Raw genomic sequence first — 8,527 nt, forward strand, 5'->3', positions numbered from 1 at the left:
AATCTTTTAATCATTATCTCATCTGTTTTAAGCATCACTTGATCAAACGCTGTTAAATCTTTGTAAAACTCCCATACTCTACAATCTTTAGCATATCTCGATTGCATCTGCACCTTATGCCACCAGGAGATATTAAATCCCTGTTCTTGTATTTCTTGATCTAGTTTCAGCCTCCATCCTTATCCAAGATATCATCATATCTTATGATCCCTTCAAAGTTCAATGCATTTGGATATACAGAACTTCCATAGGTGAAAGCCATCTTAGTGGCTTATTATCTACTTTTGATGTTAGCTTTTCCCACACTGACATTAATGATCTTCTAATAAAATGACTCAGAAAAGACCCATGTGACTTAGCCTTCTCATACCACATATAAGCATGCCAACCCATTTGCAAGTCATGACCTTCAAGATACAAAATTCTCTTATTTTGCAAAGTTATCCATTCTTTTAGCCAAGTTAGAACAGATGCTTGATAATACAACATCCAATCAGGAAGACCAAAACCCCCGTACATTTTGACTTCCTGAAGCAATTTAATCCTTGGTATCTTTTTTCTCCAAATAAATCTTGAAATTTGAAAGTTTAGGTCATCAAAGAATTTTTTATCATTTTTTATTTATTTATTTAAATTTATTTATTTATTTATTTAAAACATTTCTATGCCGCCCCATCGCAATAAAGCCTCAGGGCAGCTCACAAAACATCAATAAATAACAATACAATAAAACCCCAATATAATAAAACCCAAGTGCAATAAAACCTCAGTAAAACCTCAGTGCATTCTCGGCTAAAATTTTTTTAAAAAGCAACCTAGTTAAATAAATAAACAATTAAAATAAGTTTTAAATAAAAAGGTCTTAGCCTGGCGCTGAAAAACAAATAATGCCGGCACCAGGTGGACCTCTCTGGGGAGCGCATTCCATAAATGGGGCGCCACCGCAGAGAAAGTTCTTCTCCGGGTACTCACCCTCCTGATGTCATTCACAGATGATTCCCAGAGAAGGGCATCTGCTGCTGACCTCAAGGGGCGGGAGGGCATATATGGGAGCAAGCGTTCCTTTAGGTATCCAGGTCCCAAGCTGTTTAGGGCTTTATAGGTCATAACCAACACCTTGAATCGGGCCCAGACTTCAATCGGGAGCCAGTGGAGATGGGGGAGAAATGGGGTTATATGAGAACAACGCCCAGTCCCCGTCAGCAACCTGGCAGCTCTATTCTGCACCAATTGAAGTATCCGGACCATCTTCAAGGGTAGCCCCACGTAGAGCGCATTACAGAAATCTAATCGGGAACTTACCAGCATGTGTGTCACTGTTGCCAGGCAACAGTTGCTCTCTCTCTCTTGCTCTCTCTCTCTCTTTCTATCAATCTATATATATGTATGTATGTAAGAAAAAATACCCAGGGATATTACAGAAATGTAGCATATAATTTTAATATCTGTCCTGTTCATGAGAAAGCAAAAGTTTCTATCTCCTCTAGCCACAGTTCAATCAATCAATTCTCAGTTCTCAAGTTAAATCAATCAAGGTCCAACAACAGACTAATTTAATTTATCAAATCAGTTGTAAGTAATGTAATAACTTTAACATGAAGTACATGTCTCTAATGATATTTTCATGAATTCTGTTTTCCTAAATATTAGTTGAATTGTTCATAATAAGGTTTCTATTTTTCATTAAATTCTTTGGCAGATCTTCTATTTAGATTAGTTTATTTCCCATTATTGCATATTCAGATAGCTTTTTTCCCAATCCCCAGTACTTGAACAGTTTGCTGGATGCTATTGTAACTCTTGCCTGTGTTATCATAAATTTAAAGGCAGTCTACTATTAATTTGAATTCAAATAATATTAGCTAAAACACAAAATATTGGTTAAATATACTTACAAATACTATGTTGATCACTACCATGTTATATTTTGTTATGGTTGAACATAGCAAACCTAATAGATGCTATATGAAAAAATGAACAGTGAAATCCTACAGCTTCTAGGCAGTCTCTAGAGCATCATGATTTTTTGAGAGCCAGCTCTGATGCTGGTGATGGAATCCATGCTCCACCTTTGCAGCTAGCATGGAGGGATATAGCAGGCTTTCCTGGGGGAAGGGGTGAAGACTGGTGCTGCTAGTCTCTTTCCCTCCCACTCTGAAGCACCATAGCTAGAAAGTTGAAATTGGCAGTCTATCTGCTTTGCAGGATGGGAAGAGCACAGCTGCAATCTTTTCCTAGATGCTTCGTTCTCTCCACACAGGGTCTTCAAAATCCTCTGAGTTGGGAGGGATATGGGCTTATAGGATCGTACCCATAAAATTGGTACTTTAAAAACTAGCAGATTCATTGTAACACAAGGTTTCATGAACTAGAGTCCACTTGATCAGATATGTGATGCTTCAGCTTCAGTTTATTGTCAATGACTACTGAAAGGAATGGCCATTTTGTTGATCTGTTGTACTCTGTTGCCACTAGGTTGTATTTTAAGAATTATCTACGCCTGTTTTGTTTATGCACATATACACACACATACACCTGAAAATAACACTTCTTTAATCTAAAAGGCTCACCTGGTCACACTGTAGACTTTTTGTCTCTAGGTAAAGGTCTTTGATATTTCCCAGGCATTTTAGTCTTTCATTGCGTTGTTCTTAAATCTGTTATTCCATTTTTAAATCATAATTCATCTGATGGTTTTTACTTTGGTCTTATACTGTACTCAATTACCAATTTAAATGGCTGTGAACCATCCAGACAACTTTACCATTGGGTTATATAGAAATTTAATAAAATCTGATGAAGTACATTATTGTCCATGAAAGCTTATTTTGCAACAACTCTGTTAGTCTTTAAGGCACCACAAGGTGTTTGATTGTGTTTGCCTTGATGAACTTACATGACTAAAAATGTTTAAATACAAATTGTTATATAGTAAATTTGCATTAGTCAATACATAAACGTTAGTAAGTCTTCTTTTAGTAACTTTGCATTGGTCAGTACATAAACATTAGTAAGTCTTCTTTGAAGGCATGCAAAAAGAAACAAAAGGTGGAAGACATAACATATGAGTTTGTTGCTCATTCCTGATCTTCCAAACCATTGTTTGGAATTTGGGAATATTGCATCCAAATGTAGCTATACAGGCAAATGTCTGAAAAATTAATGGCCTCTGGTAGCATGAGGAAAAACTTGCAGAAAAGGCAGACAGAAAGAAAATTGTCCCGTTCACAAACTTTGTGGAACACCCATTCTGCACAGGTGGCATGGGAGCATGAATTATCTCCATCATCCCCTCAGTGTAGATTGTGATCTGGGCTGTATGCTTGCATGATTCAAGAGGTCCTTCTTCTCGCAAATGGGAAATATTACACCAGGGTACAAAAGTAACAGCCTACATCATACAGGATGTGGTGCTCATGATGAGAACATACTTTCAGTCATGCTCCTCCATCATGGCTATAAAAGGCCATTCTAATTAATGCATGAAGTGACTCGAGCCATTGGGGATTCCTGAGAATTTGTACATACAAAGCAGAATAGTTGTTTATGCACCAATCTCACTAGAGTTCATTGCTTTTAGGAATGAAGGCTCTGGGCATGCAACTGCTTCATGTAGATAGTCTGTGGAATCAAGGGTGGCAAGATTATCAATATGTTTTCAGCCCCTGGAAGTAGATTTTTAATGGAATACAAATGACACCATCCTAGTTTGCCTTTAATTTTTCAAAATACTGTAGCTGTTCTCAATTGTCAGCAAGTCTAATTTGAACTGTGGAAAATAGCTTTACCAATAGCAGTTACTTCAACAAAACAGGTCACACAGTTCTGTAAGGTATATTTTCTCTCTCAAGTAACCTTTCCTGGGAAGAAGTCTGGTCTTATAAGGTTATTTCAAGGGCCACCTCAAGGATAGCCTTAAAATATGTGCCTATCTCATATGCTCACCCATAAACTTACCTGTTAAGATAGGGTGACATTTGGAAGTAAGAATGATATTTAAGCCAAGAGCACAGCTTTTTCAATCTTTTCATCCATCTTAATAATAATTTTCATCATTATTAAAGCTTATTTACATACTACTTTCCATCCCAAAGGCCCCCGTAGTGGTAAAGAACGAATTAAAATGCAGCCAGATATAAATGCAATTAAATGCAATGAATCAGATAACAACCCATCAGTCAAATGAGATGTGTAAAACAATAGAGTCACAGGCTCAGGCAATACATCAACTTTTGGAAGGTGCAAAGAAGGGAAGAACAGTCTGTGGCACTCAGCGAAATGAAGGTACCAAACACTCCTCTGATCAGGGCTGGCCTTTCCAGAGGCAAGGTAAATGCTCTCCCTCAAGTGACAGAGGAGCAGGAGGGGCAGTGAATTGTGCATCCCCCCTCCCCTGCAACAAGCACCTGCTGCCATTTAATGCTGCTTGCCCATCCTCCCCAGTACTGCTGTATGTCCTGCTCCCGCTCCCTACCTCACAGCTACTGCTGCTGCTGATGCCCAGTCTGGGAGACCTTTTGAAGCAAGATGCAAGTCAGTAAGCCCACCAGACCCAGTTCTTTCTCAGAATCAGGCACCTTGGGAGGGGAACCCTGGAATTAGCCTCTCCTTGGCATAAAAGGTCGAGTGGGGGGCAAGGCAGCTGGGTGGGGGATAAGAAAGCTGTAGTGGGCAGGAAGTACACCAATGCAGCAGCTGGGTATGTAAAAGGGAGAAGGCAGACAGGCATGGCAGGTAGGTGGGTGTGGGGAGGAGACAGGCATGGCAGATAGAGAAAAGGGAGATGGATCAGCAGCGGTATGTGTGCACTCTCTTGACTCGGTGAGGAACATTGACCCAGTGCTGCCTCCAATGATCTTAACTGGCAGGCAAAACACATGGAAGCACTCGTAATTAGGCTCAGAAAGGAACTGGGATCCAGTATAGCTGGGAAGATTTGCGCTCCAAGGAACTTCTTCATGAGGCTGTCCTGGCAGTAGCCTTCTCCAAAGGCTGCAATTTCCAAAGTTTCTTCAAAAGTAGCACCACATACAATATACCACAATCCTCCAAATATTGATAGAAAGATTTATAACTTTCCTTTGGGGGACTAAATACAAAATTCCTCTTGCAAGAAATCCAATCTGAGTAAACTTTATAAATCAAGTTCTATTTCTAAATCAAACAGCTCTTCTATAATGCATAACAGAGTTAATTTTGGAATGTTAAAGGTGCAACTAGACATGGCAACATTGTGCTGTATCCTTACATTTTAGCAGGAGTGGACAAGTGAACTTCTTCCATTCCTTACCATTTTAAGCCATGTTTATCCATGTGGTTATTTCTGATCATGGATCTATCTCTCAGCTTCATGGGTGCCTATGGATATGAACCCAGGTCTCCTAAATAATATTAATATTCTGAGACAGACTGCAACACCCATCACTATGTTTCTTCATACAATGCTGTGGTGGGAATTAGATTTAAAAAATGCAATCCACCTTATATAAAGGAAATGGATGCTGTAAACAAAGCTCATCAAAGTCCTGGTTACTGGGAGAACATAATCCATGCTAATTAAAGCATATTTTTAAACCTTGCATTTAAAAGCAAGATTACATTTTTTCTATATTAATATTCCTCCATGGAGAATAAAATTGGCATTAATATTTATGATATGCATATTGGTAGTTTCAGCTGGCTACAGATATTGCTCCCATGGAAGAAAAGGGAATTTAAAAAGAACATTACATATGTGCAGTAATTCTAGAAAGACACAGACACAGAGAGAGGGAGAGGGAGAGAGAGAGAGAGCGAGAGAGAGAGCTTTAGTATATTAAAATCTTAGCAGCAGTGCAGTAACCTTTGATATTGCTGCTAGTTTCATTACAATTAGGTCAAAAACTGAATCAGGGCCAAGCTGTACATCATGGCACACAGTCTTCATTTAAACTGGCTTGGAGTCCTTATCTAGCTGATTGCCACAGAACTGAGGAAACATGCTGAAAAGGTAAGAGGGCTCTTTAGTTTAGCCACAGGAGTGTCAAACTGCAGAGTATAGTAAGTCCACAGTGCTCAGATGAAACCCTGGTGTGCATAACACCTCTACTAATATAAAGTAATAATAATAATGTTCAGTTCAAGTGTACAATATTTTATATGAAAGGACAAATTGGTCAACTTCAGTTGCTATCAGTCTCTCTCTCTCTCTCTCTCTCTCTCTCTCTCTCTCTCTCTCTCTCTGTGTGTGTGTGTGTGTGTGTGTGTGTGTGTGTGTGTGTAGTGCATATTTCTTCTAACATATGAAGTTTTTCATATACTATGCAAAATTACTACAAAACATCCAAAGGTTCTCTAGTATTCACATTATTTAATTGCTTCTCTTTTTACCTTATACATATAATTCATTCAATTTATTTATTTTTAGAAAATAGGAAAAATAAAGCCAAATACTCTCTACAACTCATGGTGCAATCATAAAATAAGATTTTTATTTTCAAACTTCTTCATCTCTCTACATAAACTTACCTCTACATATAAAGCAAAAGACATACGAGGGGAGAGGACAGCATTCTCTGGTTCTACCACGGCAATGCAGAGCCTGTCTCTCACACCCAAACATTCATCATGGAAGTGTGCAAAGGGGAACCTACACAGACAGGCATCTGGACAATCAGGAAGACTTCCAAGTGTAACTAACCCTAGATTCAATAGTATGTACATTGACTCTCCTTTTCAGATGTTGCACTGCATGCACGGATGTGGGGTGAGACTGTATGGATGTGGGGTGAGAGTGCTCCCTCACCACACATTTAGCACTCTAAAGATGAATTAGTGAAGAGGCTTTCACAGAATTTGATGCAGGTTAGAGTTCCCACTGGTGATTTACAAGAGGAGTTTCACTCAGGCAGTAATGGATATCCTCTAAAGAAAGCTCTTCTTTCACTGTTTTTCTTACTGCCCTTCATTCTCTTGCATTTTGAATGAACTATGTTTGTTTTAGTTCTTATGAAACAATATCTATATGTTACCATTCCTGCTCTCTAATTCCCCTGATTTTATAATCCATTGTTTATTCATCTAAACCTTCACATTTCCAACAGACTGCCTGAACAAATAATCCTGCCTCCATCATCATCATCATCATCATCATCTACAGTATAATATGTCCTTTGGATGGAAAGCTTTAGGTTCTTCCTCAGATTTCTCTTCTGGCCAAGAAAATATATTATGAAGCTCAAATTCAATTTTTGCTTTCTCCATGCATTCCCCATGCATGGGGAGGAATCGCTTAGTGTTTAATTTTGACCGACACAGTCTACTGTCATTCATGGGAAGAGTTCTGTAGGGTCAAACTTCATGTTACCATAATTTTAGCATGTGGCTAAAGCCTTATCTGCTCCTTTTTTAACCTCAGACTATTTGGATCAGGATAAGCTTCCATACTGCCTGAAGTACCTGATTTTGCCTAATCTTGGAAGCTAAGCAGGGTCAGGCCTGGCGAAAATCTAGATGGGCAACTTGAGTCCTACATTGAGCAGGTGGTTAGACCCAATGATCTGCTAGGCCCCTTCCAACTGTATGATTCTGTAATCCTATAAAGAACACACCATGGGAAGGGAGAATACAAGATTCTCCTCCTGCCTATTTGCTTCCTCCCTGCACATGATTTTGAGCAGTGAGGGAATGTCTCAGCTGGAGTCAAGAGGCTTTCCCTGCTTCATTCTGGAAGGTAAACAGATGGAAGAAGAAGCTTTAATCTACTTCTTGTGGTGTGCACTGCTCCCAAGGCCATGAACAGGTATACCAAAGTAAAAACAAATAAACACACAAACACGAAGCTGTAAGTTACATGATTAATGTAACATTTAGCTTGACTCTATGTCAAACAAAATTGCTAGTAGCAGAGAAATGCCTAAGTCTGGGTTTCAGCACCACTCTGCCAACACTCCTCACAAAACTCTTACTAAGTCATGCAGTATGCGAGAACAAGTGGAAGGGAGAAGCTGCTCTAGCAACCTGGCTTAGTGCTCCTCTCAGACCTGGGCCTTTAAAAGCAAAAAAACAAGCAGAGGAGTCATGCTAGGTTGGCAGAAGCATTAGCATAACATTTTTATTATTTAAGGGCATGATGCCAAAAGGTGAGTATAGCTATATATAGCCTGGTGCCAAAAGTTGAGTATTGCTATCTCTGGCATTTCCAGAGAGAATCTCAGGGGAAAGATTAGGATTATTGCAACTGCTCAACCAAATAGTTCTTTTAGCATCAAGCCCTTAAAAATGTCTTTAAAAACAACAGTGTTGGTGGCTCAGAACTGGAATAAACTGGGGAGGAACAACACCTGGCAGGAGACCGCGCCCGCGCCCGAGAACCACACCGCGCCCAAAGACCGCGCCGCGCACGCGCCCGAAGACCGCGTGAAGACTGCGCCGCGCCGCCGGCTCCGCCGCTACCTGACTGCCCTGCCACGCCCCTGCACACGTGGCAGGTGTGCCCGGACGGGGTGGGGCGTCGGGTGGCCGGCGGCTACAAAGTGCTGCAGGGGGG

This window comes from Varanus komodoensis, unplaced genomic scaffold, assembly GCF_004798865.1.
Source record: "Varanus komodoensis strain SLA01 unplaced genomic scaffold, ASM479886v1 scaffold14_1, whole genome shotgun sequence".
Lineage (NCBI taxonomy): Eukaryota > Metazoa > Chordata > Lepidosauria > Squamata > Varanidae > Varanus > Varanus komodoensis.